Source organism: Colias eurytheme, chromosome 5 (genome assembly GCF_061535395.1).
Source record: "Colias eurytheme isolate Ceu_HAF_F1 chromosome 5, ilColEury1 Martin Lab GWU primary, whole genome shotgun sequence".
Taxonomy (NCBI): domain Eukaryota; kingdom Metazoa; phylum Arthropoda; class Insecta; order Lepidoptera; family Pieridae; genus Colias; species Colias eurytheme.
In genome coordinates, this window is record NC_142984.1 from 8,273,282 (window position 1) to 8,299,176 (window position 25,895).

A 25,895-nucleotide genomic window follows, 5' to 3' on the forward strand; every position below is an offset into this window, starting at 1 on the left:
TTCTGAAACCCTACACAAAATAAAACAAACCTTACCCTTGATCCAAAAACATCACCAACATAAATCCAATTAAAATCAAGGTTAATATAACGAAATTTATTTCGATATTTCGAGAGATTTGTAAAATTTTTCTAAATAAAACTACAGCATTAATTTAAGACATTGAAAGACAGCCAAATAGGTCACCCACATAGTTTACAAGATACTAAATAACAGAAATAACTACTATTATAGTTTGTTTTCATACGATTAAAGTGAAAAACATACATTTTTATGACATTTATTTCCACGCACCATTAATATAGAGATGATTTATCAGCATCTCTTTGGACATGGTGAAACTCCATAAATTTTAAAGGCTTTTATAAAATTTTGTTGGGGCTGGTATACAAAAATAAAAATGGAACGTAACACAATAGGTATACTAATAAATAAATTTCAAATAGCAGATTATTTATAAAAAACTTTGAAATAGAACTGTGAACGTACATCATCTTTAGTAAACCGATTTGCTAAAGATGTTGAAAAAAGTCAATGTGGGTGATGCAAATTTTTATGGTACATGCATAAAAATACAATGAATGATGTGTTTTGGTTGATTGTCATTAAAGGTATAAATTATTATAGTAGTATATTTATTCTATATATTAATTAAAATAATAAAAATACGCAATCAAACGATTTAAATTATAAAATCTCAAAGCGTCGCCGTCAATCAAAAACAATATGTTCACAAAACGATCCGAGTTAACTGCCATCTTACTGCCATCAATTAGGGAAGTATCTTATTTCATAATTTAAAAGACCTTCCAAGGCCACGATAATGCGGGAACCATTTGTCTTCTTTAAGACCTCAGAAATATTCGCAAAGTAAAGAAATCGCCCGTGACGTTGATGAAAGCGTCGACCTTTTGCGTCTCTTATTATTTTGTCACTAGCCGTGTTGAATCGACTTTTGAACAATTTTCCTTAAAATAAATAGGTTAACGGTGAATTGATATTGCGTTTTTGTTTAAATTTGAGGTGGTATTTTGTTTCAAACATGGAGATGTTTTGTTATCTTTAGCACTTAAGTTTGTAAAGAATGTCGCCATAATATGACAAGTATACATACAAAACGATGTTAATTATAAAATTGGTATACGATCACATTTCACAAAACAATTATCTTATCTGAAACTGACCAAAGCTTTTAGGATAGCGAAAACAATTCGTAATAATGCTTTTCACATACTAAATCACCAGGTTTCCAACCAACAGGTCGCGGAAGAATTCTAACAAATACCAGCGGCTCGACGGAACACAGTGGGGTTTTAGTCGGTAAGAATCCGTCATAACCCACGGCTCCTTCCCCGGGGGCCGTGGGTATCTTTGGAAGATTTCCCCACTATAAAAAAAAAAGGTTTCCAACCAACAAGATAGATACCTAATACTATAACATTTTTTTAGATTTTTCACTTCTCCTGAAGGAATTAAAGGAAAAATTGTCAATTTAATCTGCTTAAAATTAGATCAAAATGAAATATTCCTTAAAGAAATTTAGTATCTACTTGGTGATCAATATAAATTAGTTAAAGCTCAGCGGAACATGAAATATATATTTTTTAAATAATTTATATACTTTTCATTGTTCATCGCGGTCCTGAGCAAATTCTTGACTAACTTTTTATACTAATTACCTTAACTGTAGCTTCTATATTTAAAATTTATACCACTCGATGTAGTGGAGAAACCAGCAGTATCCTTCATGTTATTTATTTCGCAAATCGATTTTTAAGAACAAGTAGAGAAGACCATCCTTTTTTTTATTTGATGTGCCGAAGGTGGAATCAAGGCCCTATTAGTTCTAATCGAAAGGTACAAACAATGTACCAAGGAGGTAATCCACACAATTTATTCCAAGACCAATTATTATTGCTAATACTAAATGCGAATTTTCATTAATTGAAAATACTGTAAGTTCGAAAAAATCTGTTTTCCACGTGAAAATTGGTTTTGAAACAGATTGATAGGTATTGACTAGATAGGCATGCGAAAATCACTATCAACAACGAGTAAAGCCGAACCAGTGCAATTTAAAAGAGGAAATTGTTGCGGTTTTGTACGATGTAAACGGAAAGGTAATTATTTTATATATTGTTATTGCGTATACACAAATAATGGATAAAGTTTTATAAAACATGATAATTTTAATGGGTTTCCATAAATATGGAGGTATTTAATGATCTTTTTATTTATTGGCCTTATTATCCTACTTTAAGCGACATCTTTTGTTTTTTATCGCCAGCTATAAGGCTATATTGCCAAACATAAATTGTATTCCTATAATTATTATTATTTATTGTTCAAGTCCTAAGTAGCTCGTCATTATTCATAACGCGTGGGAATTATGAAAAATACGTTTTTTACAACTTGATATATTATGACGTATTTTTAAACTAATAGTAAAATTTCGATTAGTGAGCGGGATCACTACAACCCAGGCAAGGCGAAAGACGCGGGTTCAAATCCCGCCGTGATTTTTCTATTCTTTAAAAATTTCTCGTGTTTTCGTTTGATAAAACATGTAAATGCTATAAAACTAAATATTAAATTGACACATTATTATGTATAATAGTACATAATCAACCACGAAATTTTCTTTCAGTAACATCTTAGAGGTACATTTCTTGTATTGTATCGTTCCAGTATGAATAGTAACGTCTATTAAGGTTTAGCGTATCGAGGTCAAAAGGCTCTTTCCCCATTTTGTAAGGAGACATCGATCAGTGAAACAGAAATGTCGATTGACCCATGGCACACTTGGGACAAGGGTGACGGGGTTCCAATTACACTTCTATCCGAAACGCTATATCTATAATTCATACGGAAGAATTTGTTGTTTGAAATGTGCAACAATAAGGTTTTATCAGATTCTTCCCTGAAGAAATCCTTCCTGTATTTAATCGACGCTTTTAAAGAAGCCTTGTTGAACACAGAAATGCTTCAATTATGTAGAGTTTTAACTGTATTACTAACATTTTAATACTAGTTCTTAACACATTGAGAAACTTCCTGTTTTTTATATTGCTGAGAATATTTTAACCCAAACATCACACCCACCCTCAAAACATCCTTGACTGTCAAAACAACGCATTACTTGGAATAATCTGTCATTTTTCAAAGGTTTTTTCATATTTAGATGCGTGTAAGCATAACAGTAATATCTTTTCCTCTTGGAAGATTCATTCGGTGTACTTCATACATAAATCACGAGGGTGCCCCATACAAAGGTATACATCCATACACTACAATATAAAGATGACATTAAATAACATCTGCATCTGTTTTTCCAGAAAGGTCTGGAATGGTTTTTGCATAATTCGGAAACAAATAATAGTAAAGACCAATACTTTGTCCCGAGGTAGTCTCAAAACGTATTCTTTGTGAAAATTCATTTCTGTGTGTAAAACGCCCTTTTTATGGTCCAATACTAAAATATTTTTTATGTTAAAATATGATGTGATGGGGTGAAATTGTACACAGTATTTATCATAATTATTTATCATTTACAAAAGTATTTATCATAATATTACTAATTATAAACATTTATCTTACCCAAAAGGAAAAGTTTCAGTGGCTACTATTATTCATTAATGTGAGATGAGTGTAAAAACTAACATGACGCCCATAATAGAACCATATTACTATCCATACTAATATTATAAATGCGAAAGTAACTCTGTCTGTCTGTTACTCAATCACGCCTTAACTACTGAACCAATTTGCATGAAATTTGGTATAGATATTTTGATACCCGAGAAAGGACATAGGCTACTTTTTACCCCGGGAAATAATTCCTAAAAAAGGTTTTATCCCGGAAATCCCACGGGAACGGGAACTATGCGGGTTTTTCTTTGACTTCGCGGGCGAAGCTGCGGGTGGAAAGCTAGTACCTAATATATGATGATATTATACACAATGGGTATGTAGAACTAGTCCGATTATACAAACCTATTTTTAATATATAACTATAAAATAATAATACAGCTTTCAAATAAACTTGCCATAAGCGCTATACGAAACCAGTAATATTCATAGAACTTTATGTCGTTTTTACGATCTCTAAAGGAGCTATATTTTAGTAAGAAACTAGTAATTGCAGGCAGGTCGTAAACCATCGTATAAAGTTTAATATATGAATATACTAGCGGTTCGCCCCGGCTTCGCCCGTGGTACCTACATGTTTAAACTATCCTATCTCTCAAGTTGGATCGAACTGCACATGGTGTGAGAATTTTATTATAATCGGTTTAGGAGTCCATTGTGACACGAGATTTATATTAAGATATGAGCATATTCTATTGCAATTGATAATGTAGTATTTTTGGGAATTTTTTAATGAAAAATAACAATATTATCAAAGAAGCCTATAGCGAAACTTAATCACACAGAGAACTATATTCGTAAGTTAATTAAATAAAAAAATATAGCATATATTATTCATATTTCGATAGTAATAAATGTATTTAAAATCGTAATTAAATAAATGTAGATACGGTAAGGAATCTGCATAATTCATCGTCATTATAACATATGAAAATGTTTTGACAATGAACCGCAAATCAATTTAATTTCAAACATTTATTTTAAACACATTTGTTATTCATATTTCGATTGTAATAATTGTAATTGAACGGTGTGTATCATTGCGGTCGAAAATGTGACTTAACTACCTAGTTCATTATGAATTTTAATATTCAGGTAAATATTTATTTGTTTGAATATCATCACTGCGTTTAATACCTATGCGTTTTTGTACTAAAAGGAGTGAGGAAGTCGACCACAGTACTGGAATTAGCTTTTTAAATTTTGACGTTTCGAGATTTAAGCCCAATTATCCACTTCTATTTAAAAGGATCCAGGAAGTTTAACATTATAATAATAGCTTCATTATTCAATTTACTATTACATTTCTAAACTTAGACGTTCCAAGATTAATTAGGCTATATTACCACTCTATATTTTAGCATGCTAATTAACCTGAGTCCATTATTGCTTGCAACCCTTCAATTAGGGACCTCTCATAATTCATGCCTTCAATAATGTACCCTACATTATGACAAATGCAGAACAAAGGAATTACAAAGGCCGACGTTACCTTAGAAACAGTTTAAACCATTCGCAGGTAATTCAACAGCTTATATTTCGGTTTACGGAAGTTTACATTTAGTTAATCAGATTTCGAAACTTTAGAGCTGTTTCAGTTATAATTAGAGTTAGGATAGCGAAGTTATTGCTCGCGGATTTCATTTCATATGTGGCATGTGGTGTTTATTTCGTTGTTTACACGAGTTATTTTTGTAACTGTGTGTTTTGATTAAATTGTCATGTTTATTATAATATTGGTATAATAGTACTTTTGAGTAGGTACGATATTTGTAACGTTAATAGGTATTAATTACTTCTAACAATTTCGTATTGTTGGAAGCTGGTAGAACAAACTTTTTGATGATTAAAATACTACACTACATGAAACATTTAATAAAAAAGCCTTACCAGTTCAGTAGATATAACTGTAGTAATTTTCTATTTTTGCTCGTCTTTATCATATGCTATTACCTCGATCTTCAAAATTATAAGTAAGTTAAAGTGCCGTGTATAAAAACAAAATGTAGGTATGTTTTATAATGCAAACAAATAAATTTAATGGCTAAACGTTGTCACACCATTCCATGTCCATAAAAAGGATAGAGATGGTTTAGATTTTATTATTGAAGTGAAACTTCTTTATCGGGGTTGGAAAAAAATTTAGTGTAACATTTTTTCGTTACGCGTGACATTTTTCCGTTACGCGCCATCTTTTTCTGATCCCCACCACGGTAACCTATTAAAAACTCGAATTTCTATTACCCGAATCTTAAAACCCCGAAAACGGTTGTTAGAACTTTTAAAAGACAGATGTAATGAATGACAAATTTTTAAAATTCCTTTTTAATTTCCCAGATGAATCAATTTCCAGATGCACCAATACCAGATTTTTAAAAAGTATTTTTTTGTTTCCCGTATTCTCATAATACAGATCTCAATATACCAGATTCTCAGAATACTTTTTTTTTGTTTCCCATCGTACCATTTTCCAAATAAACTATTGCCAAATTTTCATAATCTTTTTATTTGGTTCCCATATAATCGTATAACAGATAAACTATTGCCAGATTTTCATAATCTTTTTATTTGATTTCCATACAATCGTGATTATACCTTTACTATCGACTGAAAATAAACATTGTCAGTAAGTAAATTTATTGTTTTACTTGCCCATTACAGAAAGGTTTAAGTGTCAAATTCGACTCAGTAGGTTAGGTTAGGTTTGAACTGTTACCCCTCACGCACAAGTCGAGCGAGCGAAGCGAGCGTGCCGCGGCAGCGGCCGGCGAGTGCCAGAACCGACTCGCTATTGTTTTACTTGCCCATTACAGAAAGGTTTAAGTGTCAAATTCGACTCAGTAGGTTAGGTTAGGTTTGAACTGTTACCCCTCACGCACGAGCCGAGCGAGCGAAGCGAGCGTGCCGCGACAGCGGCCGGCGAGTGCCAGAACCGACTCGCTATTGTTTTACTTGCCCATTACAGAAAGGTTAAAGTGTTAAAATCTATTCAGTAGGTTAGGTTAGGTTCGTGCTGCGACCCCCTGGAAGGATTTCGTTTTGCTGGATATCGTTTATTTGAATTTCAAAAATCTGGACATTGTTTGTCTGGATATCAATTAACTGTATTTCAAAAATTTGTGTTTAAAAAATCTGGCTTTCGTGCATATGGATTACGGTCATCTGGATTTTGTGCATTTAGATTTCGTATGTCTGGAACTCATTCGTCTGGATTGTAAAACGTCGTACAAATAAAGAAATGGGCAAATGAAATTCGGAGTTGCGATTATATGGCAAACAAAACTTCGAAATTTTAAAATTCGGGGTTATGAAAAAATGTCCAAACGTTTTCTGGATTATGATATTCGGAATATTAAAATTCGAGATTAAGATAGGTAACCCCCTACCACGCGTGATTCGACGTATTTCTGTAAAGTTGCATATATAAGTAGTAAATTATTTTTTTAAAATAAGGTCATAAAGAAGTTTCACTTCTTATGTGTGTACACTAGTACACGCACACATTTTTATTTTTTTTACTGGTTTAATATCCTAGACGTAACAATATCGGGTTGATATAAAATAAAATTGCTAATATAAGGACGTGTTGAGCCAAATTATCTTTAAAGATCAACACGCCACACCGGAAGGATATAGGGGTACGATTTATAAGGGTCTCAAAGTTACTTGCATTAGCCCTTAAAGGGTTTCTTATAATTCCCTGGACACTCGTATTACTGCAACTTTTATACGTGTAATTTCCTTTATACGAAGTTTGCTCTAATTATTTTGAAGAGGCTTGAGAAGTAATACTAGAAGGTATACGGGTACTCTCTGTTTCTCGTTTTAAATGTATTTTTATATATTGCTCACAATAAAGTAATTCTTAAATAACTTTACGTTTAAATTAATCCTTCTTAAAATTAATTTATAAATAAGTACTTTTTTATAAGTTAATGTTTCTTCTATCGTTATTTTCCAAAATCTTTTTCTTAGTTTTAGGTTTCTTTTTCCAGTAATGCGTGTTTTTTAATCATAGCTACATAGGAATCTACTTAGGGTATCTACCATGTATCTACATAATATTTTATTTGTTTTTATGCCAATAAGAACACTTCTTTAATTTGTTCCGTCGCGTTTCTCCAAATAGGTCAACAAAGATCTCTAAAAAGGTCTAATTGATCAGTAGCAGAATGGTAATTAATACCTTCAAGGTCTCATCTCAAGTACTCGTTAATTAGACCGACACTCGACCGACCTTCAGTTACATGTTCTGTAAGTGTTCTGTAATGTATCCAGAAATAGGTTAAAATATGACTCATAGACCTAATAGAAGGAGAGCTAATGAGCAATTTTGAATGAGTATTTGTAACAATTAAACGGCAGAACCACAATTATTTAGTTAAGTTATCATTCTGAATTGATTCACAACATGCCTATATGTCTGTGATTTGAGTGATTTAATAAAAGATTTAAGTACCTATTCAAAATAAAAATAACCTTGAAAAAGAATGGATCGGTTTTCAGATATAATTATTATCCTGCAACGTTTGCTCACAAGCTCTCGGTCTATGAATTGATATTTGTAATCAATTACTGGTAATGTACATCTTGAAGGGATTTGACTGTCTTGGTAATCTTCTCGATTTAGAGTTTTATAATTCGATTATAGAGGCCTATTACTCATAAGCATCCTGTAGTGTATGTCCTTCCCTATTATCGGCTCTTAGACGCACACGACCTCTCACTCCGACCGCCTGCAGCCAACTGAGCTGTGTGAGCGGTGTCACCGTTGCACGTGCGCAAGAGATGACATAATACTTCCCTCTCTTTCACTCACATACACTACATCCCTCCTTTATTTTAGAAATTTTTATTTTTTTCAATTAATTTTGTTAAATAAAATATTATGTTCTATTCGAGTATGTTATATGTATGCTTCTATTCTAGTCTATACCTAAGCACCAGTATCAGTTAGGTATCAGTTAGTAAACACAGCTCAGGGACACGTCCGCTCCATACCAGCGATAGACACATTCTACATGTGTCACCTGGCCTAGTAATATAATTCTATCTATATGCAACATCTCTCCTTTTCATTTTTTTTTCTTTTTTTTTCCATTAAGTATATGTATATTCAAAATTATAATAATTTTTACAATATATGTATTCAAATCGATATTAATTAATAATTTTTTCAAACTCAAACCTTCATTCATCAACCATACCTCGTCCAGAAACGTTTAAAACGTTTCGTCAGTATAAGGACAAAATATGAATTTACCACTGGTTCGGAAAGCCGCCTCAACAGAGAAGAGCCGGCAAGAATATATAGGCATATAGTCGCTCCTTCAAAATCATAGAAATGTAACATCTTACATAGGTATTTATAATAACAATAATGACAATTTATTTAAGTATACGACAATCTATCATGAATAAGTTGTATACTTATATTTAAGTTTATTAAGTCATTATTTATTTATTAACCAATGGGACGAAATCGTTTTCAGTAACTTAATGTTCCTTCTGTAACTTAACTATACTTTTGACTAACTGTACCTGTACTGTACCTGTACTGTACCTGACCTGTACTGTACCTGTTCTGTACCTGTACTGTACCTGTTCTGTACCTGTACTGTACTTAACCTGTTTTATTTTTTCCTTACATGACTATTGCACTACCTTGTTGATATGTTTCACTCACTATTTATCATGACCTGCACTCCAGGTCATTTAGAAGAGGTGAATGCTGCTTCTTCTGACGCATAATTTAATTCACTTTACCTGCACCGGCATCTGCACCATCTAAGTAACCACTGTTTTCCCACATATTAAAATTATTAATAAACGATAGCTGCAAACCGAATTATTACCAAGTGAAATGCCTATAGACTGGGTACATACTTAAATGCTCGGTTATTATTTAATATCTATATTCTGTATATGGACTTCGTTACTAAAACAATATATGTTCCGATTTTAATTCAATATACCTAATAAAATCGGAATGTAATATAATATGTATATATCTGTACCCTAAATAATATAATAAATATTATACGGCAAAATTGTAACCAAACATTAATTGGTTCATTATTTATTCTTATTTAAGCAACAACAACTTATCATATGATCCTTAGGCACAAGGAAGATTTGTTTATTTATTCGTTTGTCCGTTTCTCTTTCATATCGCAATAAAGCGATTTATGATATATTTTTGGGTGATAGTTTAGAGGCTAGAAAGTGGCAGCCTTTTTTATAGCGCATTAAATATATTTAATTCATACAGATACATAGTATTACAACGTTAAGGTTCATAATTATCAATTATTTAAATACCAACTTTTGGGTATAAACCACTCTGACAGAATTTATAGTCTTAGTGGAGCTTGCTCTGCAACAGTACAATATCATACTATACTGTGCCATTGACTTCTATTGAACCGCTTTTATCTTCACCTGTATGTTCGTATGACTGTATGCAATCGATTCTTTTCGATTCGCTTATGACCTACCCAAACCATACAGCTTTAACTTCAGTGACAATATTACAACAATTTATTGACAATACAATAATGAATATTTAGTAAAGCGTGATTAATAATGTATTACTTTTTTTTATACTTCTTATTGTAACCTCAACACACATGCGGTGTTGTTCATTGTATGATTGTTACATTAATAACACATAGGTATTTAAAATTCAATTAATGTAACGAACCTAAAACGAATCAAAATGTATCATTTTGTTGATGACTTTTTTTGTTTGTTACTTATGATAACATTTGTATTTGTATTACTGACAACTTAATAGCCACTTGAAAAAGAAAAAGAATATAACTTAATGACAATAATAATGGCTAGACATTAATCACACATTAATGGTCTGAAAATAAGTAGTTGGATACATATTTTTTTTAACTGTACAATGTTAACTGTAACAATCAGTAATACAAATTTAACTGTAACAATCAATAAAAACTTTGTTTTCCTATCACTATATAAGTATTGGCATAAATTAAGTAATTAACTTGAATTTACAATATTCAATTCTTCAATTATTCTCTCTCAATATTGTAGAGATTAATACTTGGAATTTATATTCTGACTAAGGCACGAATGGTGACCTTTTCGCGATAATACATTTTTTTTTTGCTTTGACAAGAAATCTTTACCGTATTTCTTAATTGATAATCTTTTATTCAATCTAGTACGATATCCATTATTTTTCGCAGCGGTGTTAATGCATTAGGTGCGATATTTAATGTTCAAAAGATGAGCTCTTAAAAGATGTATTACGTAAGTACCTACTTTATGAATATGAAATCAGACCAGTCTTACAAACCACCATTAAAACTTGGATTTTATATGAATTACTACGTTGTAAATCTTATTAAATTCTTAATAACTTTTTAAACTTGTAAATAAAATTATTAGTGTATTGACTTTTATAATACTATTCACGTTGATGTTTGTGTTGCTGATTTTCTCGTCTATTATAAAATTGGTGTTTTTTAATTAAAAACAGTCGTTATTAATATAGTAATAACTAGATGCACATGGTGTATGATTTTACCATGGTTCTTACATATACCTTGCATATACCAATATTTGCGGTATGATGTGGTTATGATCCATTTTTTATTTTACATTAAATGTTCGTCTTGAAATTGACCTTTATCATCTATCTAAAAATTTTAAGTGTATATTTGACAGGTTGTTTGTCACTATACACTATCTATCAAAGTAATCTACTATATAAAAATAAGTCGGGTTTTCCTTCCTGACGCTACAACTCCAGAACGCACGAACCGATTTCCACGGCTTTGCACTCGTTGGAAAGGTCTCGGGCTCCGTGAGGTTTATAACAAGGAAAAGGTGTCTCTGGTGCGAAACGGATTTCGCCAGGTTTGCTAGTTATTAACAATTAACGATTCATATTTTATGCCAACTGTCTATTGTCCAACTTTTGTCTTTCACGGTATATTATTGTATAAATTACGTAAAAGTCGTTTTCAACGTTCCCACATGTAATGATTAACAGTGTGTTATACCTAACCCCAAACCGGGGTGCTACATTTCCGCTGAGAGAGTGGTGTTATGCTACTGCTACGTTCCGTTTAGAAAGCTTCTACATACCCGCAACGTTCCCGCGCAGGGAATTGTCGCGTCCTTGCCACGTTCCGATAAGGAACCTCATACGCTGCTACATACCGCTTAAGACCCATCTTCAGTAGTACTACGACATTGCTACGATTGCCGCTGAGGAAATCCTTCTACGTCTTGCTTGCTTCGGCTCCTTAATTCCTGTTGAAGGAATTCAGCGACCAACCCTAAAGACACCCTACCGCCTAGCCTTCGCAACGAGACGCGCACTCCATCTTACGCCCACCTATATCAGTAAGAGCCCTACCGGAGGGTTTGGACCTAGGCACACCACGACCCTTATTGTTACTGATATTTGTATTTTATTTTATTAAATAACTAAATTAATTGCCGACTGTATGGTGAGTATCTAGTTATTATTATTTTTTTGTTTCCACCTCACCTACAACGCCACATAGTATATACAATAAAAATGAATAGCCAAATATGTTGCTAAGTGTAAAACTCAAACCTCGGCACGCAGCGTATCGGCTCGACCAATTCGGATAATATTCATGTTCCAATTCGTTTAACGAACCGATAAAAGGCGAAAGAGCAATTACAACGTCTGCCAGGTGGGTAGTTTGAAATAATGAATATTGAGACTACTCTGTATGTCTCTCAATCCATTTATTTTTGTTTTCGAATATTCATTGTTTTATTACCTTACCCTGTTTATCATTATTATATTATCACTTAACCTGTCTAACTTTATAGTTGTCGGTTAAATGTGCAATACCTATCGCAGATATTTTAGGTATTGTTATCATTATGATTATTCTTTCGTTGTTTAACAAAATCTGCTATGAAATTATGAAAATATTAAGTCACTTTTAGATAAGAATAATAAAATCTACTGTAAATATTTTAGTATTTACTGTATGCTCTTAAAAATTGTATTATTCCATTTTTTATTTGGATATCAAAACTAACCGTAAGTAATTTCGAAGATACAATCTATCTTACGAACAATACTTCACTGTGAAATGGTGACGAACTATCACTTTTTTTTTTTTAAGATCGCGTATTTAAGTGCATGAATTCGCAATATGGGCATCACCCAAAATATAAACATTTTATACGAGCATCACCCGTATCACATCACTACAGGCATCACCTGTATTGTAATTATATTACGACTACCAGGCATCATTTGGTATAAAATTACAAAGTACACACGGGCGTCACCCGATTTTTGTTTTTGCACTACCAGGCATCATCATCATCTGGTATAACATTACAAAATACACACGGGCGTCACCCGATTTTTGTTTTTGTACCACCAGGCATCATCTGGTATAACATTATAAAATACACACGGGCGTCACCCGATTTTTCTTGACCACCAGGCATTATCTGGCAACACAGTACAAATTACGTACACGGGCGTTACCCTTTTTAATGTGAAACTTTTATTACATCGTCTCAAACTTTTTGGTCTGTGTAGCGCATGTCGCGTGACGGTCGGCTGCCGAGTAGGTATAAAGCAGTGTTCGGAACCGTTCGAACAGTTTCACTTTTACCGTGGTTTCATAAAACCACACAACATTTTTTTTTTGTCAGGCTTCATCTTGTAACATTATAGCTTAACAACAACTTTAGAAATCCCTTGTCGTGGTCCACATCACCATCGAAACACATACATCAACTTACATGAACTTCCATAATGTTACTATATTAGCCTGTCCAGGAAACTTACGTTCCTTGCATGATAACCATTAATTAATTCTTTATGCAATAATGAATAATCTTAAATAATACTCATGCAACTTCACATCGAGTAATTAAATAAGATATAAGTGGGTATTTGGTATAATTATATTTTTTGTAACCAGACAAATCTATTCTGAGCTGATAGGGAATCGAACCTTCTTAGCTCATTTAATCATGTTTAACCAATCCTTTAAGCAGGTTTTTTACATATCAGTATCAATAAATTTATATGTAAACAAATGTCCCAAAATAATAATCTACAGCCTCGACTAAACAAAATATCACATTTAGTCTCGCATAACGCAGTTACAGTCCTATGCAAGACTACGTGAGTACATATACTGGACGACGCTAGCTGTATACCCGTACACTGTACAGTGTATTTATCAAACAGGCACCATACGCTCGAGCAATAAAGACAGCCCGCGTATGCATTGGTATCAGTGTAGAGAGAATCAGTATACGAGAAACAATTGACAACACCCACTTTATCCTTCTGGCTACAATTATTTAAGAGGTTTTGCTAAATCTTTATGTAAACGAAACCTTCGTTTTCTACGGCGCGGAGGCCGGAGACCTCTCGAAAGGCAAGCACATGTTATTTATCTACTTTGTGCGGATATTTTTTTTTTATGTAAGCGGCACAAAATATCATAATGAAAATAGGTATGTGTGTATATTATTATTAACTTTAATATTCCCTTCGATGTAACTCGACTGTGGATATAATTAGTTCAATAATTATCACAGCACACCTATTTCCTCCCTTTTTTTTTTGTTTTGTAATTTTTTTTTTTATTATCAAAAAAAAATTACTTACATTTATTCCCGATTTACCTCGTCGCCAAAAATGTAGTGTATGTCCTTCCCTATTATCGGCTCTTAGACGCACACGACCTCTCACTCCGACCGCCTGCAGCCAACTGAGCTGTGTGAGCGGTGTCACCGTTGCACGTGCGCAAGAGATGACATAATACTTCCCTCTCTTTCACTCACATACACTACACATCCAATCTTTATTTCGAAATTTTTCAAATAATAAATTAATACTTACAGTTGTTTGAAATTATATTGGTATCTACGTTTTATACTTAACAAATAATATACTTACGACAAAACAACAAGTTAATCCGTAACTATAGTTTCTTTTACGATAATCTGCTAGCTTCATACAAAAAAATAGTTTTCTAATTAAAAGTTTAAACTAGTTTTCTAACTAATCGTTTAAACAATTAATTAGGAAACTATTTACTTTTTCTTTAAACTTTAAAGAATATATAAAAAAGACGGGTGTGGCCCGTGCGAGACAGACTTATCAGCATGCGAAAATGTGTCAAAAGATATTGAAATAGGTACCTACCTATTATAAGGTACCTATATACCTACAGGTCCATAAAAATAAGTGGCGAATAAAATTACAGTCCCAAATCTGCAATAGGCAGACACTGTCAGTCAGATCCGTCCAACCGAAAAGTGACAAAGAAAAAATTTAATAAACAAAATCCCCTTTCAACTAGTGAACAAAAATTTTTATTCAAATTTAACGCTTCGTATAAGCTTAGGGTGTATTTTATCGTTATTCAGCTAACTGAGCTAAGCCATATAGTCCATTGTATTTACATTTTTACAGGTGTGGTCAACAGGAAACCCATTCGGTTTATGGAGTGTTTTCAAATGCTAATGTTTGGAACGGTTTTGTTTTTAGTATTTAGAAATTATGGATATATTTCAAGAGCGATTTAATCACGTTATAGGCTCATTGTGCTTAAAGCGATTTAAATACTAGATAAAACTGTTAACATGTAATTCAGCTTCATTTAAGAAATCACACAAGAAATCATTATCTTTACTTTGCATTGTATTAATAATAATTAACACCGTCATATATTTAAAACAGGTTCCATTTTTGTAAATAATGTACATATATTTTTATAGATTTATATTGCAATATTTATACTTAGGTACATAATATTATACATAGGTCGGTAGTAAATAGGTAGGTAGGTGAGTAAAGACGCTTTGAATAAAGTTCCGCGAATTCTGCTTCAAAAAGTGTATTAAAAAGTTACTATAGTCGGTTAAAAAGGCACCGCATTGGTTAAAAAAACAAATAAAAAAGATTGTCTCATACAGCAGAATGAATAGAGTGTGGTGTGTTCAACCGCAAAATTATTTTTCCGCGCTTTGGTGAAAATATGTATTGAATATTTGTCGCAAGCTGATACATATTTAGGTATTATAATATAGAATACGCATTTTTTAAAAACATTGCAAATCAATGCGTTAGAAATAAATTTAATTTCGAAACAATTGGCTTTTTGAAATAAAAATAGCTATAGGTACATAAATATATCTATAGTAAAAAAGGAAAACTTTGAAAAATTCAATTGAAAGCAGACTTTTAAGTACCTAATAAAGCAAAAAAATTGCTAGAACAATATTCCAACATCAAACGTCCCTTAATATTAGTTAATCTAATTTCTCCTAGATAACTAGGTAACTAAATAGACCCTATGTAAGACGTGAGCGCGTCAAATGTCACAGTTAAAAGCTACTCTAGTCCCGAGACCCCGGGTAATATGTTCAATTATGTGTTTCAATTTATGCTAAACGTTTCAGCATTTACTTTGCCAATTAATAAATGTTTATTTTAACGGACATTTTGGAAATATATTACGTAATAGATTTTAAAGTAGGTATTCCGTTTAGATGTTTATACCTATGCTGATTGTGATTGATACAACCATAATTCAAGATACATTAGAACATATGAAATAGGTCGACACGTATGAAATTTTTTATAAAGTACAAATACTTTAAATATAAATATCAATTCGGTACAAATTAGATTGATAATTGTTAGCTATTCTTTTAATATAAATTGAAAATATGGCAATACATATTTCGAAATCTACCTACATTTTGTTTAACAAGATAAACTATACTTATAAATTTATTTTTTTAATTAATTAATTCATATATTTGTTTATGTGCATCATAAACAATTTTCTTATTTATATGGAACATATTATTCATATCACGTATCCAGCACCAAATTTGAATATCCGATGACGTCATTCTCCGTGTTGCGTAGAAATGCCAGAAAAAATCTTATCCCCAAATTTCAAGGAACAATCGTATTTCCTTTTACTTTATTGAAAAAATATTTTATAGTTATAAGGAAAAATATTTTATAAATATTATAACTATGGCTAAAATCCTAGGCAAAAAAATTATTAATGTTTATTTTGCCCAAGTAAAACTACATCAGCCGGCTTTATGCGGTAAACATTTTTATATCCAAAAAGATTTTAAGATATAAATCAAAGAACTTTCTTCTAAGGATTTCGACGAATCACATCAAAAATTTCCAGGTCAACTATTCAATAAACTGACGCTCAAAAAACGTCCTTTTATAAAAATATGTTTAAAGAAAATATTTCAATCATTCGTACACAAAAGCCGAAACATGTTTGCCAAACAATCATTAAATATATTTTCATTTAACTTGGGATCACACACGATGTAAAATATTGGAAATGTTAAATAAATCGTTTTAAAAGGTAGGTTTTAATATTAAAAAAATATTACATTTCATTTGTATGAAGGATATATTTTCCATGTTTGTGGATGAAATGCATGTAGATAGCGCAAAGGCTACTTTTTTTTAATCTTTATTAAAATTTGGCTCTACAAGTAGTAAAATAATATGTAGGCATTAGGTACATATGATTACATAATTGTTATTTAATTAATTAAACATAAAATCGAAATATCCTGACCTAATCAGCTGCCTATTCCTTATTTCATGGATTAAATCGTAAAAAAATGTATACAGAACTACGTCAAAAATATCATTTTAGAAGAAGAGAAATTGTGAGAGAAATGTTTGAAATTGAGATGACATTATAGGCGAATAAATTTTGAGATACACGTCACCTGAAGCCAATTTAAAATTTCACTTTGGCAATTTGCCTGAGATTTCTAGAGCCGTCATTTTATGAAATACAAGAAAAATCCATAACTTCATTTGCAGGACTTTGATTTATTAAGACTTCCAAACTTTGGGTCCCGCTTAATCAACGTAATGACACTGTAGGTGTTCCAAACTCACCTGATTGCCTCTTTGAAAGGACCTGAAAAAGAAATAATATTTTATCATTTAATTTAATTATCCGTGAGTTATTTGGAGCAAACAAGAATTTGTGTTACTAATCTGCTAATGATTTTGGGACTGTCGGCTTGGGTCAGATTAAGTTTGAAATTATAATTGAAATGATAAGATAATTTCTATCCAACAAATTGTGGGATATTATAAAGTAATTTTCCCATAGGGATCTTCTCGTATTATTTTAACAAAAATGTTCATGATAATATCTTGATAATTTGTAAATAATATGTAATCTATGTTTCTACAGTTGTACACAAATAAATTCTTAATAGTTATATGATGGTACTCAAAAACATTCAACTTGTGATTTGACGATCTCCGCATAACGAGAGTTGAGGAAAAAACATGTCTATTAGAATTCAAGTCACTTTACTAAATTAGATAAGATCAAACCCCTTCAATCTTCCAATCAAAAGTCACGCACTAGGAGCCATCTCATCTGCTAAATCTTGCACCTGTCATAAAATCTGTATTGATAAAACGCGAACGCGAGTTGACAACACTCGAACACTTGTCACCCCTCATCCCTTATTCACAGCTACACCCAAAGAAATACATACATTATTCTGAGGATTCCGCTTTCATATTTCCTCTGTAGATATTCAATACAAAATGTTTGAGAATGAGATTTTCAATCTATGTACGTAAATAGACTACCATTTGCCGTTTCTTGTTTGCTTTTCGTTGCTAATACATTTTAAATGCTTGAGTTTCTTTGGTTTAATGCTAATTTTAATATTCTGATTAAATACTCCTGCATCACAAAATGATTCTATCGACTTATACCATCCAAAAACTTGATATTGACAGCATAACATGTTAAGATTTTAAAAGAGCAACTATGGAGTTTCTTGTGGGTTCTTCTCCATATATATACTGTTTTCCGAATCGATAAATGTTAAAAATTTGTTATGACGATTCAAAAGTGCTTCTAAAGAAAATATAATTGAATAAATAAATGTTTGAGTTTGAAGAATTCCGCCTCCATTAACTATCTCTTCTAATTGTCTCGAAAAGTAGTTTGATTTTATTTCATTAACAGCTCCTGTCTTCAATATCCTAAGAAATCAAGATGTATCTGCATCAATTAAGACCGTTTGATACAAAGTGCACGCTTGTCTTCCAAGTATCGAAACCAATTTACTAAGTTTGGTTTTCGTCAGAGTTCAGACTGTATATAATAAACAGTTGCAAATGTTTGAATTAAGCATCCATTTGAACTAAGGAAAGTAAGTATTTATTCTTACCTTTTGTTTATATTAATATGGTGTGATATGAAATATATGAATTGATGATTTGACCAATTTAATCAAATCGACCATTCGGCATTGCCTATCTCAATAGGTATATCTCGCATAGCTTTATTCATAGTTAAAGATGAAAACCACGATCAAGATAAAACGTGCTTGGAGAATAAAAGCAGACTTCCTCACCATATCAAATTAAATATTTCAAAAAGGAGTATTTTATAACTACAAATTAGTGGTAGTCAGTCACATTGACGATATAGATAGAAGGTGTCATCGCGATTTTTGCAAAATTACGTCATTTCTGAGTAATTTTGTTAAACATTTTAAGTTGTGTAACAATTGCTCGATTAACTTCATATTCTAGTCTGCACTAAACTCCGTTTAGTTCGGGCTAAATCGCCACGTAACCTCCAGGAATTTAATATTTATAATTAATTTCTACACCGCTTAATAAATAACCGTTGTTTACTGCTAATCCTCGAAGCGACCTAATTGCACAGAAAACGAGATCCTAATCCAATATTGTGAGCACGTAGGTGTAAACCGTCAGCCATTAAGAAACTTTAATAAGACTAGGGATGCATACGATCTGCGAGCCTCGTACGAAGTTTACAGAAAAGTTAGTCACAGTTGGAAAAAGGTTTAATCTTTTAAACCTATTACGGGTTACGAGTTGAAGTATGGCTCAGAGTTTTACAAGACTTGCCTCGTAGGCGGATAGGCTGATACCTACTAATTTTCTTTTATCAAGTTTTTTTAATAAGTAAACTTTATTTCACTTTATAATGAACATCGTTGAATGTCATAAATGAACATAGATTGGATGTTTGTTTGCATGTCCAAACCCATATTAAAAACCAATCATTTTTTGCAGTAATGAGGTATCTTGGTAATTGTTTAGGGTAGTTTCTAGGTTTCCAGGTTAATACACTTGGTGTGCGTGTGCATGAATATTGAAAAAAAAATACATAATAATATCAAAAAGCTGAACTCATTCCCTAAAAGGAGTAAAATGAACAACAATAAATAAATACTATATTAAACACCAACGCTTTACCAGGCTAAGAGGTCCCTGGATTCATTAGTCGTCTTTACGATCTCTCCACAGTACATCAAACAACTAACGCCAGCAGTGTTGATACTGTCGGTGTTTATACTAGTATAACACCAAGAGTATCTTAATATAGCTGGCTTTAGTACTGATAACTTCCTCCTTCCTAAACTGAACTCTCATTGAAACGAAACAATTACTAAATCGGCCAAGTCAGACTCGCGGCACTAAGAGTTTCGTACAAATTATTGAAAAGCAATTCCAAAAAAATCGATCACCCACCCAATTTTTTATTGTGAATATTAATCTCTATTTCTTATTATTTGTTTTTATGCAAAATTCAACAGTTCCACTATCACGGTTCATGTGATACAGCTTGGTGACAGACGGACAGATAAACAGACAGACGGACAATTAAAGTCCCGTTTTATATTGAGTACGGAAACCAAAAAACAAGTCCGCAACGTCGACCTTCCATCATCAAGCGCAGAAAGTCCCAAATACAATTTTGACTAGTTGTAACGAGTCACATTTGCATAAATGCGAGCACTTCTGAAATATTCATGGAGCTCTGTTTATTTTGACCTCGCGTAATTGTGTCATAGATTAGAACTTAACAATGGATTTAATTGTAAGCTGTAGCCTCGAGTTGTTTTACAGTGGCAATTTATTTTTGAATTGCGCTAGTTCTTGAAACGGATATTGTTTCGTTGATATGAATTAAGAAAAACGTACCTAAATCTCAACAATGATTCCAACGATATTTGTATATTGTAAAGCAGCTTATGAGAATTATTTTTAGTAATCAGTTGCGTTTTACTTTATTTTTCTTCCTTGAACATATGCACATTCAACATTACATTAAAATGTTAATTTAATAAAATCTGCATCACAGCTTACTTACATAAAAAAGCTTTTTGGTAAATTTGAATGGTTGTATTTCACTGAATACACCGCACAAGCAAAGTTTTCTATTAATTGAATTAACATTAAAATATTTCATAACGAAAATGTAAAAGCAAAAATAAATACAAATACGCTTGCTTTTTTTAAACCTCATTTTAATACAACAATATGAATATTTTACACATAAGGTTTCTAGTTATTGAGTAACACTTTTTTCCTAAATATTGACGGCGAAAGCACCCAAACCCAATTTTAATACATCAAAGCTTCCGTATCCCACTTCTGATGTCACATAAATTTAATTATACAAGAAACAAATACAAGCATTGCGATTCAGCACAAGTCATCGCGAAAGAATCATTAAATATGAGGGTAGCTGTACCCTTCTGGCTGGCTGCCAAGCCCGGCCACCGACATACAGGCCTTATAATGCGGCTCCGCGTACATTTTTCAGGATAAACAGCCTTGGAAGTTATCTTTATGATCGCCGAAATGAACCCACGGAAATGTGGCTGATTTATTATTTGTTTATCCGGGTTAATTGGCGCGGAAGTCATTTAACTATTAATATGGGTAGTGCATTGTTGTAATAACAGTTGAAGTTTAAGTTGTTGTTTAAGACAAAACTAACTTGAAATTATGGTATTGAAGTTGTAAGAAAATAAAACTTTCTAAAGAAATTGACATAACTTGGATAAAATCTTTTTAATATCAAGCTTACAGAACTGAATTACCATATTGCTTTTCATAAGTTACAAAAAGTCGTTCGTTTTATCGAATTAGAATTTAATTGCTTTCGTTTAGGGTTTGTAGGCTGAATCATTATAGTATATTAAGATATTTTAATTGGTACATTCCAGTGCACCTTTTTTGATATTGCAACACGGCCAAGAAGCTTACCTAAATTCATTAAAATACTGTTTCGTAGAATCGTTTTACAATTTTAGAGTAAGATGCAACCTTTAGTTTCGGCAACACCTTTAGTTCGTACAACCTTCAATGATAAACATTTATTGGAATATAAATATTCATTATTACTAAATAATTACTTACGATTTTCTGTGGTTTCATGGAAAAGGAAAAAGTAAATCCCCTTGTATATAGCACGTCCGTGACAGGGATCAAGTTGTAACTTTAGATCTTCTAATCCAATCTTTATGAAACATGCACCATTTTTAGGGTTTCATATAAATCGTCTGCATAGTACAAATATAAGTTAAGCTAGTCAAATGGTTGGTTAAACATTTATGAATTTTTACTAAGTTGTATTTTGAATAAATTTTACTGTGGTATTGATGATGACCAACGAACTCTTCGACATGAGCACCTGATATGCGAATACTGAGTATTAAAAATATTACTATAAATAAGAATTTATTTTGAAACAAATAGAAACATCAAATAATTTGGAAAATCCAAAAGTGCACGCCTCATAATTTTTTTTTAATAAATATTTATTAATTATTATTTTTGTTTATTTAATAACAATTAAACCACATCGAATCAGAACCTGAAAAATGAAAGGGTTCTATTCCTGAGCATACTCAAGCGTAAGAGAAAAAAAAAGGCTCGATTAGTAAAGTATTTCGGTCGCTATCGTGTTAACAAGAAAAAGGATCCGCACATACAGACACACAGACGTCCAAGACAGAACTTTTTTAAACTGTTTTTTAACTAGTTTAAATAACAAAAATGACATCAAAAATATCATGAACGTTAAAAATAGTGTTTTTTCTTAATATGTGTGTGTATGTATTATCTTACAAGTGCAATGTATGATACATAAAGACATTTTAAGTTTGAAAAATCAGATGTTTTGCGCGAAGTGACAGTAGTACCCACCTCAACGCTTCGCTTATGAGGCGTGCAATAGATGGCATTTTGTTTAAAGCTTGGCCTAGAAACCACGTATAAAACTAGACGGAGCAAATCTGTATGTAAACCGAGCGTAATATAGTCAGTCTATTCCAATCGTGAGAGCAATTATTTTGTGCCGAGTCGCGGACACATGTACAATGTACATGATTTAAAATAAATATAAATTATGAAATGTTTGAGTTTTTTTTTTTTAATGTAAGAACTGCTTCTGCCATCTCAATAGATATGTCTGGGCTAGGAGAATTTTATGGGATTTCTGAGACGTCACTCACTCCTTGACATGAATTTTGAGAATTATAAAATCTTGTAGCAATAAATATTCTTTCTTTTCATTTCAGAATGAGGAATACGACAACACGGTCAAACGTCCACCTATCACAAGCTTCCAGAAGAAAAATATGTGAGGTAGATGGATAGTTATGGCCCAAATGTTTTCTTCTGATCAGACCACCCGACGCACCTCAATTTTACTCACCAATACGTGGCTCAAATGTAGAAGCTCTCACCTAGCAAATCACACGATCTGATAAAGCGTCACAAACCGAACGCAAACAGTGGCGTGTTTCGCACAACGCAAACAGATCGCCAGGTTCCCGCGGACACCGTTTGAATATTCCACTCGGATTTACATTCCGCATTTATAGTTCTGAAGTGGCTTTGTTAACTTAGTATATCGGGAATTTGTACCACATTGTCCGAGAAATGCTATTGTATTTGGTGAACTCATTCTTCTTAGTTAATGTTTCGTATACCTACTGCTTAAAATGATTTCGTTAACCACGTCTTTTATTTTAAGCTTTTAAATACATATATGTATTTCAAGAAGACCAGCCTACGCAATATTTTTCTTTGAAAGGTCAATTCTTGTGTATTCTTTTCTGAAACGAGAATTATTTCTGAATTCGTCCCGAAATAGTCTTGGGAATTAATTTCGTTAAATCTCTTCTTTTACTTGTCTGTTATAGTAAATTGTATTTATTTAAATGTTGTTTCGACCTCACAGTCAAATTAAATAATAATAAAAACATGCTTTATTTTGCTTTGTTCTTTAATTTAGAAATCTACATATATCTAACTGGTTTATCGCACCAATATGTTTGCTTAGTAGCAAAACTATCGTTTATAAAAATAAAATTATTTGAAAGACATTATTATTTAATGGTGAATTTATACTCAATAAAATCCTATAATCACTATAAATAATCCTATATATCAACACATCTAAAAATATATTACCTACTACATGGTCGTATTAAATTACACCTAAATTAAATGTTCCATCATTCATATTCTAAAGGAAAATTTATTTGCGAAAATTTCATCTCCTTCTTACTTCGGATACATCGTAATATTTCCAAAATAACTTTTCCACAGAACATATATTTAATCGTCTTTAGTAAATAATATCCGAAATATAATAAAACATTTGATATGACTTGATTTCCAACAAATTCAACAAGGATCGCAAATGTTATCATATCAAACAAAGATTTTCAATGAAACAGAATTTCTTTGATCAGCTAAGCCGTCTATAAAAGATGAATACCAGACATTGATAACATTTATGATAAATGAATACAGGATTCTAAAAAGTAGTAAGAAATAGTAACTTCAGACAAATTACAAGTGGACTTAAGTGAGCTTCTTAAATATGAACAACAGAAATGAGCAATAAGATAATTAGGCACATTGCATGGGTAGGACGTTCAAATTATTTACAAAGTGACTTGATGTAATCTATTGAAGTTTCTCATTTTGACTGATACAACACCCGTTTAAAAGCACTTAGCATATCATTCCTCTAATTTCCCGTTGAAATATTCCCTATTGACCTCATTAACCAAATAGCCGGATAGAGCGAGAGCTGGGGATAATTATTTTATTGCCACTACGAACAGTTTATAAGTCACTTTGAACTTGGCACGAAATTAATGAAAGTCCTGGAAAACGGAAGCGACTGGTAACCTTAACGCGATTACCGCTGGATCTCCGGGAGCACGTCTCCTCGCAATTTATTTTAACAATCGCCAACTTACCGCCCATCTAGGTCATATTTCTTACCATAATCTTATACAAGTCTTCTTCAATATTGGAAAAGGTTTCAAACTGCTCTTTTATGTTTAGCTTGATCGTGAATCATTGTTGGCCTATTTTGTTGGGCATAATCCACCGATGGCCAACCAAGTGTGGATTGGTAGATGTTACGGTCAAACTATTTTTTGTATGACATGAATTATTTTCAGTTCTTCTTCATTTATGACAATAGGTACATAAATGTTATATTTTGATTTACATGACTTTGTAAATGCAAACATGCTAAATGCGTCATGTTTTTTAAGGTTATAAAATTTGCATTTTGTAGAAATTTTGTAGGAAAATTCAATCGACGTTTAAAGTGTTTAAATGCATTGAAATTCCCTCAAGAACTTAGGAATGCATTGAATACATATATGCACATATCGTAAGCATCTTCAATAAAGATGTAGGTATACGACAATCTATAATGTCCTACTTTAAAGCCATTTTCATTCAAATATTTCTCAACCTTTAGGCATAATTTAACGATATGCACATATTATGTAAAGATGTACTCTTTACATCTAAATATAGATAGAGAAAACTACAGACTTCCGTATCATCATACCGTAGATCAATATCAATATAAGTTTACCTTTAACTTTTTTGCATATGAATAAAGCTATACATAAAAGTAACAAGTGTGTCAAACTGTCATGAATACTTTACTAGTTCCGTAAGCTTGGAAATGTGACTAGAGTTGTTTCTATTTACGGATTAGAATGGGATTAGCCTTTTTATTTCATTTTACTTGGATTCCTCTATATTTTGGAATCAATGAAATTTTGTATTTAATTAAAAATTAATTTCAATGGAAATTATATAATTTCACAGATTGTTAAATACTGGTAATATTTCATACTGTTTGTTGCCGCATTAATTTAAAATCATATTTTGCATTGTTGACAAATGTAGATAGATACGAAAAATACGAGTGGTCTTTCGAAATAACAGTTCACAATATTTTCCTAAAGCAAATTTGTGTATCGTCACTTGACTGTCATTACAACATTCAGTTCATTACTTCATTCAGTCTTATAAAACTAAGAAGCGCATTTTAACTAATTAAACAAAG

At 32.0% G+C, this 25,895-nt stretch overlaps 1 protein-coding gene across 3 annotated transcripts in view; it reads right to left on the reverse strand.

Annotated features, from left to right (window-relative positions):
• The window catches only part of LOC149908559 (inactive angiotensin-converting enzyme-related protein-like), a 149,162-nt gene that overhangs the window by 66,409 nt on the left and 56,858 nt on the right, over window positions 1–25,895 (reverse strand). For 2 of the 3 annotated variants that reach the window (XM_090102034.1, XM_090102035.1), the window contains one exon: window positions 17,603–17,624. The exons of the other annotated variant lie outside the window; for it this stretch is intronic. The gene's annotated coding sequence lies outside the window, so the exon portion shown is untranslated. The remainder of the gene's footprint in view (window positions 1–17,602; window positions 17,625–25,895) is intronic. 3 annotated transcript variants of the gene reach the window in all.